This window comes from Peromyscus eremicus, chromosome 18 (genome assembly GCF_949786415.1).
Source record: "Peromyscus eremicus chromosome 18, PerEre_H2_v1, whole genome shotgun sequence".
Taxonomy (NCBI): domain Eukaryota; kingdom Metazoa; phylum Chordata; class Mammalia; order Rodentia; family Cricetidae; genus Peromyscus; species Peromyscus eremicus.
Window position 1 is genome coordinate 23,669,228 of NC_081434.1, and position 13,461 is coordinate 23,682,688.

The window sequence follows — 13,461 nt, forward strand, 5'->3', positions numbered from 1 at the left end:
AAAATTTCTCAAAATATTTGTATGGCTAACAGTAGCAGCAGTTAGGCAGGTGGAGAAGGTCATATTTAATATACTTCTTTTATTACATTTAATTTTATGATTTAAATTTTCATTTCAATAACTAGGTATACTTATACATTTAAAATCAAGAAAGTATTATACTTATTTAACAACATTTTCTTCAAAATTAAGAGAGTTTAAACACAGTTTTATGAACATTGTTACACTTAATGATCTGATTTGAATTTTTCTCATTTGCAAGAGCAATAAAACATACTTTAGAGGCATTTGTCAGCCACACAAATGTCAAAATGGATGCTTGAATACTTAGTGAATATGATTTTAAATTTTGGTCCACATTGGAGCAGATGGAATGTACCATATTATTTCAATGAACCAAAAACCATAGTCCTAAAAATGCACTTTTAATAGCAAACCTGAAGCAGGATGCTTATAGGTCTATTTAACTTATAAAACACAAGAGTACTACCTATGATCTTCACCAAGGACTGTTGCATTCCCTTTTCAATTTAACTTAAAATATGTTATTTTTCAAGGCAATTAATTAATTAATCAAAAGAAGACCATTATCTTTAAGACAAAATACCTCCTGTCATATGTTTGAAATATAGATAATGTTATTAAATAAAATCTGCACTGCCCTAAAGCAACTCTTACCATACTGTATGCTAGCAATTTATTAATTTATTAAACAAAATTGATTAATTTCACATTAATCTCGATTTTTCTCACACACACAATAATCGCCTGTGTGTTCTCAACTTCGAGTCAGAGTAAAGCATTTGTCATAATTTCAGAACAGGATGCTTTTATTTCAGTATGTTATTCTCCTCCCTGTTCACATCTGCTTTTTTTCTTTTGTGATAGCATATTTTTCTGCACCCATTTAATACATCTCATTGCCTAGCTTCCTCTCTCCTATTGTCTCATTTTAAAGTTCCTAACTTACGTGTGTATGGTAAATATGCAAACTATGTTCATTAAGTTTCTACGAGCCATCTGCACAGTAAAAAACATTAGCCATATGGCATTATATTGGTTTCATGTTTTATCTGAACAGTTTCTGGCTATTGAGCATTTGTTAACATTTGATTGTAAATTATTCGAAGCAGACATCATTTCCTTTGTTTGTGTATTTATCTTCCTACAAGAACATGGTGTAACTGGATGGCTGTTGGTCCCTTAGGGATTGACTACACGGTCTTTTATTCTGCCTTTATTGTTGATATATTATGTTCTCTAAAATCACATTATTATGTACAGTGATTCTGCAATGAACTAGGAAGTTGGTATTTTGTTTTGGTACTCACAAGTTAAAGTGCACCAGGGTTTTCATTACAGGTTCTGTCTAGCCAAACTCTAACAACAAACACCTTGAGAGTAAGTCTTAATGCACATAAATATGCCTTCAGACTCACCTAACAATGCATTCATCTGCCTTTTCCTTTGCAACTATCCATTTAGTTTAGGGGATATATTACAAGTATGCCTTCTCTGGAAAATACACAAAAGAAATCAAAGCAGAGACTCATACAGGTCTTTGTACAGTTAACTTCATAGCATTCCTAGACACAATATTCAAAAGACAACCTAAGCATCCATCAACAGATGGGTGGACAAACAAGAGGTGGTACAAACAAGATTCCATACAAATAATGGAATAGTATGTGGCTGTGAGGTGGAAGTAAGTCCTGCAACATAAAGAAGCTTTGAAGACATTCTACTTAGTGAATATGCCAGTCACAAAAAGAGAGCTATTCTAGGCTTGTATGTACTCATGTTAGGTAAGTACAAATTCATCAAATGCCACAGAGAAATAAGTTCGTAAATTCAATTATGGTTTCCCAGAATGGAGGAGAAAAAATTGAAAATGATGCCTAACCAAGGAAGTAGTTTGAATTAATTAATAAAAAATGGAGAAAGCCTTAGTGGCTGTCTATGATGTTTGCATAATAGTATGGGTTAACTTAATGGTTAAAGTGGTAGTTTTTATGTTATATATACTTCAACATAATTTAAAAATCAAAGAAATGAAATTGTGAATGACTATATCAAATGACTCATTAAGTTAAATAGCTGACTTTTTTTTTAAGTTAAAATATTTTAACTGTAGAAATGTTTCCACCCTGACTTACTAAATTTTACTCTGGTTTTTATGGTGAAATTACAGTAATTTCCTGAATAAGTCCTATTAACCCCATGCCTGTTATGTAACAGATTAACACCTTCATTCTTTGAAGGAAGCTTGTGATGAAACAGGACCTTTCCAGGGAGGTGAAACGGCAGAGTTCTAAGTAGAGGTGAACCAGTCCATCCATCATGGGCGCTCATTAAACTTATGAAGCTCCTGAAGCTGATCAGGTTGCCTCGGATTTCCCCTCCCCAAGCATATATAAGCTGGAAGGACTTCGGAGCGATTCTCAGACAAGCTGAGCTGCCTAGAAGAGACTCAGACATGCTGAACTACCCAGAAGTGACACCACTCTCCAACCAGTTGTGGTACCTGCAGGTTGCTCAGTCTGCCGGGTTTCTGGTTTTCGGGAGCTGTCACCTATGCTTGGGTCAGCGTTAGTGATGCAGCTCAGCTGTCTTTAAGTCACTTCTTTTTCTGTATGTAGCCCTAATAAGACTCATTGGTTCACGAGGTTGTACTGTGATCTATCATTGCTTCCCTATCAAGTGGGTGAGTTTATGTCTTCCGAGGATTAATGTCCCACAACAGTGTCTAATCCCTATGAAACATATATATGAAACATATATATATGAAACACACACACATATATGTGTGTATATGTATTAGTTAGTGTGTGTGTGTGTGTGTGTGTGTGCAAATGGAGGTCATAGAAAAACTTGTTGTTCTCTCCTTAAACATGTGGGTTCAGTGTATCAAATTCAGGTCCTCAGGATTGATGGGCAGTCTAACTCTTTTTGCACTCATGCTTCTAATCTAAACACTTTAAAACCAGCACTCGGGAGGTAGAGCCAGGCGGACCTCTGTGAGTTCGAGGCCAGCCTGGTCTACAGATGAGATCCAGGAAAGGCGCAAAGCTACACAGAGAAACCCTGTCTCGAAAAACAAAAACAAACAAACAAAAAGTATATTTTTCTTTCTGTTAGTAAGAAAAGATTCTTGAGTACTTGCTAATTATTTTCAACATATAAACTGGATTAACTAAGACTTTTCCCATGTAATTCTTAATGGTTTGCAGTCATCAATATTAAACCAAAGGTAAAAAGAATATACCTATGTTTTCCTCTTTTAATTAAAATGACTAAGAGCATTTACTCAACCACTACTTTGAGTTTAACCAAACACTATTTTAACATGAGTCTACTCTAATTTTAATTCTGTAGGTTCGTTCTTACCTAAAGTCTAACTCATACTATTTTTATTTTTAGCTCTCTGTATGTACCTGTGTACATGTAAGGGAAAGTGCCCCAAGTGTTGAGAAAAGGGCTTCCTGTCGTCTAGCTGGAGTTTCAAGCAATTGTAAACTTCTGGATATAGGTTCTGAGAACTGTGTCCTCCGCAAGAGCACCAAGTGCTCTCAACAACTGAGTCATCCCCACAGTCCCCAGACTAACTCGTAGTTTGAGGGCGGTGGCTATTGAACGCCACCCAGCTGACGTGACAGTTGTTCTGACTTCTGGATCATTAACCTCACGCCATTCTCCATTCTCCTTGCTAACGCACACTGGTGCATATGCATTCACAGACTCCCCTTGCCTCCCCTGGACACTGTGGGCATTTTTCCTTCCCTTACAGCGTGATGACTTTGTCTAAGCGGCCATGCACAGGAGTATGTGAAGCATTTGCCATTGCTCTCCTTTCACAATGGGTATTTCCAACTTACTCTTTTTTTGAATCCAGCACAGTTTGCCATCAAATTTCCATCAAATAAAGCCATAATCAAACAAAAACCTTGAACAACTCGGGGAAGGCAGTGTCCAGTCTAGGGCCCAGCATTGCCTTTGAAATTTCCATATGAAAACTCTCTTAATTAGCACCACGGAACCGTAACTTTGAATTAATGCAAATGAGCGCTAGGGAGAGAAGGTTAATATTTTTCTGCAAAATGTGCCTTTTGAAATGTCTTTTGAAACTTTTGTCATGGAAAGACTTTTGCATACACTTGAGTAGCTTCCCGGTGTCTTTCCTTATTTTTGTTCATATTAGGTAAATTGTATCTGAAACTTCAAAATGCTTTATGTAAAAGTGGATTTTCCATTTAGTCTTCTTCTATTTACATCTTTATTTGACAAAATATATGAACTATTTATAGTGCCACAAAAATATGAGCCATCTCTTTACTGTCTCTAAGTGTACTTTTAAAATTTTACTTATTTATTTTTATTTGTTTATTTTTATTTTCATTTTTCAGAAAAAACCACAAACATGGTCCCCACTGATGCAAATTATGCAGTTGAGTTTTCTGCATGTGGGGACATCATAGGGGTCAGCACAGCACATCTGGAGTTGAATGGATAAGGCTCGCCCTGAGAAAACCACCTTGGTGATCATGGTATCTCCCCTGGCCAGGTAGGTGTATTTTTTAATAAAGATGTCTTTCCCCCCACCTCTGCCACCAGGACAATTGTCTTGCTAATTTTGTGGCTCTGACCTCTCAACCTAGTGCGTATACATGAGAGAGAGAGAAAAAAAATCCAGACCCAAGAGAACTGAAACCCAAGAGAGACATCTGGTCATCATAAGGAAATAGAGCACGTGCCAATAGCAAAAAGTCACACTTTCAGGATACCATCTGTTGCTAAGAACTAATGGCGGAGGGAAGGGAGCTAATTGCAAATAAATGACATACACACATGTTGCTGATCAAAAGAAAATGGATGGAAAGCGCAGCTCTCCCCACTGTTTCAGTGTGACATTGATAATACGAGTGCCTTGTGGCGAAGTGAGGAAGTACTTCAAGTGATAAACATTTCAGGAAGAATCAAATATTTGGATATTACATCGGTGTCAATTAATCTGAACCATGAAACTCAACAAATGTAGCTGGCTAGACTTGGAGGGAATCAATCACCCAATCAAATAACACTTAATAAATATGTAGAAAATGCCTCCTAATTTTTTGCTCAAGATGTTGTTTACTATTGGCAAGGCAATCTCGGAAGGGCTGAATTTAGATCTATGCTTATTCATATAGTGGGCTGTGGGAGCTGAACGTAAACTTACCAAGACATAAAGAACTCAGAAAGCCTGTGCTGGGCTGATAGGCAGAAGGAATATATTGATATACATGTATGAGTATGTGTGTGTGTTTGGGGGGAATGTGTGCATGACTGTGTGAGTACATGCATGTGTGTGTGTGTGTGTGAATCTGTGTGTATACTTAAGTATCTGTATATGTTAAAGTACATAAAATATTCCATTAAACATGTGCATATACATTTAAAATATTTATATTCTATTAAAGGTGTATTGCTAATAGCCCTCCCCAACAGCTTTAAATCATTTCAATGCTGTAGGATATATTCTGAATGCTGCTGTTTCTTATTGTAGAAAAAACTTTCTGCTTTCAGCAATTGCTCTGACACAGTTGTGAAGTGGTATGTGTGTGGTTGTTTGGAGGGACTATTACACGCTGTTGGTATTGATTTTGTTTATTCACGGCTTGGCTGCACTATTCCCCTTGACCTCTCTAGTGCAAGATACAATACTGGACTTTTCTTCGTAGTGATCGGCACAGTAATGATCTGTGTGTGCTCTATCATCCATGTGGCCGGGATCCTGGTCCTCGGCACTACCAAGTGTATAGTGTTCTGCTCAAGTCACTGTAAAGATGGTTTTCTTTTTGCTCTGCAAAGAAAAGTGTCTCTGGAATTTGTCTGACACATACAAAATCTCCAGCAGCAGGAATTTTGTTTTTCTGGAAATTGCTGCTGACTGCTAGCCTAGCCCCATCCTGACACTGAAAGTGAGATAAAAGATGTCAGAGTTGAGGGAGGTTAAAGAAGCTCTTAGTGACTTGGAAGAGAAACAGATCCCCAAGACCTTTGAAAGGAAGATAAAGTTTAAAATGCAGCCTTCCTAAACATTCCATTGACACTTCTCCCCCTGGATAATTTCATTTTGAGCAAAAGAAATGGAAGATCAGCAGAAGAACACTGGCTCGGTTAGGCTTCAGTATTTACAGAGCTTTGACAGGCAGTGTCAGAGCTAGACAAAGATGTGTGAGCTCAAAGACACTGTAAAGGTGGCTTCTGACACAGACTTCAATTTGGCTTCATTCCTTTAAAAAGTACATTAAAACTTCAGTATAAAGAATTTGAAAATAAAAACATCACATAGCGAAATTAACCAGACCCAAAGTCTACACGTCTCAATGAATTGTTGTGCAATGGTTAGTCTGTAGCTGTGGAACTCACAAGGGATTTTACACTTTCATGATTACATTAATCGTGAAAACACACAGCTCCATGGCAAAGTTATAACTAGAAAACAATTGGCTTCATACCTTCTTTCATGGGCAAAGTATATTACCTTCCCTCATGGCTTCCTCAGCACCTAATTATACTGGGATCTATGTATGATGGAGAACAAGAGTTTTTTTTTTTTTTTTTTTTTCGTTTTTTCCCTTCTGAAACCATGTGACCCTGCTTAACATTAGACATATTAAATATTGCCACTGTTATGAAAATTTTGTGGTTTTAGTTTTCTTTAGTGTTGAATAGTATTTTATGAATATACCAGATTTTCATTTCCTATTCATCTCACGATGGTGTAAAGTTCTTTTGGTATGTGCCCAGAAGTGAAATAGCTTGTTCACAAGGTAGTTCTATTTTTTTTTTTAAGAATAACCAATCTGATTTCCATAGTGGCTGTATTAATTTGCCACTCCACCAACAATGCATAAGGGTTCCCCTCTCTATATATCTTCTCCAACATTTTTTTTGTCAGATTTCTTGATGACAGTCATTCTGAGTGTAATGAGTTGGTATCTCAGAGTTGTTTTCATTTGCATTATCGGCTGTCTAGGGACGATGAACACTTTAAAAATTATTTACAGGCTATTTGTATTTCATATTTTGAAAACTGTCCAGTCAATTCATTGGCCCATGTTTCATTTGGCAGTTTGATCTCTTTGGCATTTAATTTCCACAATTACAATTCTTTGAAAATTCTGGATATTAGCCCCTTGTCTAAAGTACAGTTGGTAAAGATTTTTCTCCCATTTGGTGGCTTCATTTCGTGTGTACACGCAACCATATGTGCTTAAAACTCACAGAAGTTTACTAGACTCCTAGTGTTAAGGCTCTGAGAACCAGATTGGATTGCATTTCTCCTCCTCACCCATTAGCAATAATCTATGTTTCTCTTTTCTTTTGTTTTACACCATACATATTTGCCAGTGGATGGCATAATAATTTACTATGATAATCACTGCAAATGGAAAGTCAGTCTAAGTATATGTTTTATGTCACGAGTCATGTACATAGGAAAAAAAACGATCAGCTGACCACTTTACTTTTGAGATATTTAGCATCTTCTCATTTTTAGAAGATGCTAATTTATAAAATAACATTTAAAAATATTCATAACATATGCATGTTTTCTTTCTCCCTCCCTCCCTCCCTCCCTCCCTCCCTCCCTCTCTCTCCCTCTCCCTCACCCTCCCTCCCCTCCCTCCCTCTCTCTCTCTCTCTCTCTCTCTCTCTCTCTCTCTCTCTTCCTTTTTCTCCTCTCTCTTTTTGAGACAGAGTCTCTGTATGCAGTTCTGCCTGTCCTCCTGTCCTGGAACTGGCTATGTAGATCAGACTGACCTCAAATTCATTGAGATCCACCTGCCTCTGCCACCTGAGAGCTTGCTGGGATTAAAGGCATGTACCACCATGCCTGGCTTTGTTTTATTCTTATGCATTTTTTTAAATGTAGAATCAAATGCATGGCTTAGCCTAGAACAACAGAAGTTTGAATATGCTAATCTGTCCTACTTAACAAAAAAATCTTTGTGTCTATATTCATTTACGTGCATATGAGTAGGTGAATGCTTCTGCTCATGTGTGAAGGTCAGAGAACAACTCTTTGTACTGGTCCTTACCTTCACCTCCTTTAAGACAGTGTCTCTTGGTTATTCTGTGCTTGCCAGGCTAAGGGGAAGGAAGCTTCCCAAGATTCTCCTGATCCATCTCCTATCTCAGCAAGTAGGCACTGTAATTACTGACTCAGGATACTGTGTCTCGTATTATATGTGTTCTGCACATTCAAACTTAGGTTTCAATACTTGTGTGATAAGGTGTTTACTCATGAGCTCTCTCAAGCCTACTTTTCATATATAATTTCATTTAACAATGCTGTACATTTGGCTTTGATTACTTTAGTGTGTGTATCTGTTCTATATCTATTAAAGATTATAAAATCCAAAGATGAGAGATATGTTTTTGAGACATCAGACATAAAATCTTTAGAGCCTGTTCCATGCCCTTGCTCCGTTAAGATTTGACTTGGTAAACATATGTAACAGTCCGTGAAACCACTGTAATAACATATGCAGATATGGAAAATGCTCACATTTGTGTCAGGGGCCAGGGAGAAATGATTTGTAACACATTTGAACTCAGAATATTTTTGGAGGTTGGACTCAGTTTTCAGCTTGTTTATATGTAACTATCAATGGCATCTTTTCAAAGTGCTAAGTTTGTCCCTTTATTCTGTTTATGTGTCTGGCAACAATTTTTCCCTTGCTTTTTATAGTTTCTAAAAATATATCTTGAAATCCTCAAAATACATGAAAGCGAATTCCCAGCCAGTTTCTCACTTGAGCATATTTGCAAGGGTGTTATGATTCTAAAAATAATATTTATGTTTAATGTGTCCTGCTTTGAGATTTGTACAAGAGGTTTTATGGCTTTATGGATTGTTAGCATATAGGATTATATAAATTTTTAAGACTCAAGCCAATCCTAAATAAATGTCAAGGCAGTTATGAGAAAAAATGTAATAATTTATGTGGGCTACTATGTCTAAACATTGTATAAATATGGTGAAATCTTTAAGCCCTGCCTTTGATAAGAGTACACATAGCAGTAAGAGTCTGTTCAGGAATTTTATAAAAGAACCAAGCCAAAAATCACTAGATTTGTGAATCCTCGGATTTATAATTGTCCACATCAAGAATATTGAGTCCAAACTAAACCTTCACAATAATTGCTACTTTTACACAGTTTTCAAACAAACAAACAAACAAAAAAAACTCTAGCACAGTCTCTTTTCATGGTGCATGTCCAGGCTTAGTCCAGTCCTGGTCATATCTCATTGCTTCATTCATATATATTTTTCTTTGATGGTATGATATTATCATAAAGGAAAAATTAGCCCTAACGGCTGTCTTTAATAATTAGGAAGAGATAATTGCTGTTTAATTTAAGAATTAATGTGTCTTTAGATTTTCCCAAGGGGCAAATACAAAGGCCAGTTTCTTATCTCTTTCCCTTCCCTCTCCTTCTCAGCTGCTTCTATCTCCCTTCCTTTCTATGGTAAACTGTTTAGCCTTACTAAACTGGTTTTCTACTTTAAGACTTGTTTTGCATTTTGGTTCTGACTTACTGCTGCCTAAGCTTATTATGTAGCATTCTACTTTCATAATATATGTGCATTTTAATATGCTTTTTAGTGAGATACTGATACAGTATTAAGGAGTCGACAATGCATCTCAAAATCAATTATTATCTTTGAGGTTTCTTATTTTATGTAGCTTACACTGTATGCTAACACTGTTTAAAATCATTAGAAATATGAAGAGTGATATTTCTGTATTGACAATTACAGGGAATTAGTTGATGTTATCTATTGAAAGGCATGGGTTAATAAGAGTGTGCCTCCATGACAACAGTCATTCCCCTTGCTTTTACAGCTACAGTTGTAATTATCGGTTGCATTCACTCAGTCACTATTGACTAGCTATTTTCTATACTAAATGAAGAAGCCAAAAAGTTCCAAGTCTGCAAAGGTAGACTGTCAGCTTAACACATATTAAATTTCAATGTCCCCCTTCAATAACATACCTTGACAATCAACACTTGAAAAGATGTCATTAAATTTAGTACAAATCACAACCCTGAATGAATTCCAAATGTCATAATTCTACATACGGAGATTTGAGATCAAAACTTTTAGTGTAGCATTAACTAAAGACTGAAATATTAAATTCCACAATCATTAAACATTAAACATTGAATAATGAAATCTTGAAAATTACAGACTGTAAAATAACAGAAGTTGAATTCTAGGGAAAAGATTATCGTTTTTATACTGCATAGATGTTTTAGCTTAAGTGGAATGAACACCTCAAAAACTAATAGAGTATATTTTGGAGTGTGTCTGCAAAGGGTTTCCTGTAAACATTGGTGTGTAATTCTGGTTGACCAGTAGCTCTACTTTCAAATGAGCAGAAATGGTACAGCAAGATGGCTCCAAGAGTAAAGGCATACGCTTCAAAACCTGGTAATCCTGTGTCAGTCCTTGGGATCCACAACATAGAAAATAATTGACTCTCAGTGGTTTCCTCTGACCTTAGCATGAGTGCTATGGCAAACACAGAAAATAAATAAATATTTCAGGGTGCAAAGAATAGTTTACAAAACCTTTAGGCCCCAACATTCCCCAAGTACAAGTGTAAAGAATGTTCCCAAGATTCAGAACAAGTGTCAACACAAGTGAAAATAACAAGCAATTCTCCTGCCCAGTTGTTCAAGCATGTATTATTTTGTGCCTTCAAGCACCAAGCAGTTAGCACTAAAAGTGCCTTCAAACATTCCACTCAAAAGAGAATAAAAATGGAGAGTCTCAGTCTCCCCATGAACCAAATACACATTGCTATGAGGTACCCTCATTGTTCTAACATAACCATTAGATGATGACATCTATGAAGTTAAGGATTTTACTGTTGCAAAATGCACCAAAGAAAACATCCAACTCAAATACTCCTGTTTTCTTTGCTCTGGGGTAATGGTAGATTTATTGTTATTTTCTGTTATTGGATACTATTGGAAATTTCCATACTACCTACACTTAAGAAAAGTTATATATGTGCGCTCATTTGTTCTGAAAATTCTAAAAGCCATCATTCACTTTTGTATCCTTTACTGAAAAAGTTAAGGCTTTTTTGATTGCTTAGTCTATCATGATGACAGACTTCAAAGTACTTTAATAATTTCAAAATTGGAGTAGCTCCTTTGAGCTACTGCTGTGGGATTGTCCACCATCTGCCACTAATGAACTTTTCTTTGTACGTTAAATCAATTTTTTATTTTTTTATTTTACTCCCTTTGCAGTATTTTAAGTTGTCTACACTTTTCCTTGTTTTTGTATCATATGTTTCATTTTTGTGTTATTTGCAATTCCAGCATCTTAACTAGGGCACAGATTTTTTAGAAGGTTCTTATTCGTCTTATGATTGCCCATATATGACTCTCTAAAAGCTCATCATCACCTTATTTGGTATATATATAATTTCCATATGACTGTAAAAGTTCATCATGACTAAATACCATCGTAATGCCAAATTTAGATTTAAAAATTGTATTGAAACTTCCTCCATAAGTGGAAAGAATTGAATTGCAATATTTCACAGGAGTTCAGCTCTTTGTACAACTTACACAATTGTAACCCACGGTGGATTTGATTGATCTCATTTGAAAAAGTAGTTGATCACGATATTTCAGATAATAGTAATTGCAAGTTGTGGGTAGAAAATAGCAATCTTTTTTTATTATTATTCTGTCATTTAGTGTTTTGTTCTAGTTCTTTATTAATATGGATCATTTGTCACACCTGCTGTGCTCAGTAACTGTTACCAGTACACCTGAATGCTCATGCTTCTAAATATACTTATGTTATTATTGCTTAATTTATCACATAAGGTGGTCAATGGGATATTCTGATATGTTTTTATGTGTTTATCAGAAAAATCCTCCTTAAAAATGCACAAATAACAATTATCTTTTAAATAATTTTTGAAGGTTTTATTCTAAAATCTGTAGTGTGGAGACTTTAGACTATATATATCTTAATATTCCAGGGTTTTACCTTTAGGGATTATGATATTGGGACTGTAGCTCTACTCTCATCAATTCAAACCATGAGGCTGATTTTTAATGTAAATACAAATATGGATTGACCTTGTTAGTAAGATTTGAATTTTTTAATTGCTTGTGTGTATGTGTGTGTGTGTGTGTGTGTGTGTGTGTGTGTGTGTGTGTGTGAATGTGTGTTTGCACAGAGTGATAATAAGTACTGATGGGGAAATATGACTTTACCATTGAATATTTCAAGTCAATGCAAAAAGCTTGTCAACAAATATTTAGAATGAAGTTTATTTTAATAGGAAAATAAGCTCTCCACGTATTTAGAATCTATTTGTTGAGTGACACTGAGTGTAAGTTCGTTATCTTGCCGTGAATGTTCTGTTGCTTCATATGTCACCCTATCATCCAGTGTAGGATTTGTGTTTTTCCCTCTGGGCATCGTGGTGCTCTACATTGCCAATGGGTGGCAATTCCAGGGCACCTCTTAATCCGAATTCATTTCCTCTCCCATTTTTATTGTGGGTCTCTCCATTGTGATTTTGTTCAACAAACCAACAAAATGTTTGCTAGAAACTGAATTGGGGTCCTCTGAAGGAATAGTATGAGGCTATCTCTCTAGCCTCACCTTCTACCCACATCTGGTCTAGGTATTGTAGCCTTTAGGTTATGAGAAAAGAGTATTTGTTTTTTAAGCCATCTGCTCTATGGTATTCTGTTATTGTAGTCCTAGTTAAAACTAGGGCAGATTTCTTACAATCTTGATCAATATGCCTAAGTAAGAGAAATGGTTTGTATTGGGTTTTAATCCTTTCTTTTTGTACCACATAGTTACCAAGAACTTTTATGAGTCAGGTTCCTATGTACTATTTCAAATAAAAGAGAGCAGTTTGGAACAAGACAAACAAATTCCATGGTTTAATTCAGGGTGCCATCAGGACTAGAACTAAGACAGACAGACATATATTGACACAAATGAGTATCCTGAGCATTTCATTACTACAGTGAAAAACAGATTGAGATGATACTGACAGGCTCTCAGAAGAAGTAGACATGTGCTGAATCATTTGGCTTAATATATTTAAGAGAATCACTTGTGTTCATTGAACATTCTTGGATTTCAGATTGCGATGCTCTCAAATAACGCTTCCTGTTCAGACCCCTTTGTTTTGATGGCTGATTATGAAAAGTTGTAGAGGAGATGTGTAATTGGTGAGAATGTGTTAGGATAAATGTATAAACCTCTGTCTCCTTGCTAAGATCACAGTACTTTTCTTTCCTAGTGAGTGCCAAGGTGCAGAATGTGCTAGTGATAATTCCTTTTCTCTTGGGACTTAAGTCATATTTTTAGTCTTATGATGAGAGTTGGATCCCAGCATTTTCTGGCTGCCATTTTGA

At 36.0% G+C, this 13,461-nt stretch overlaps 1 non-coding gene across 1 annotated transcript; it reads right to left on the reverse strand.

Moving 5' to 3' along the window:
• Nucleotides 1–4,403: 4,403 nt before the first annotated feature.
• Nucleotides 4,404–4,569, reverse strand: LOC131895393 (U1 spliceosomal RNA). Its single transcript, XR_009375155.1, has one exon. It is a non-coding gene; the product is annotated as a U1 spliceosomal RNA (small nuclear RNA).
• Nucleotides 4,570–13,461: the final 8,892 nt, after the last annotated feature.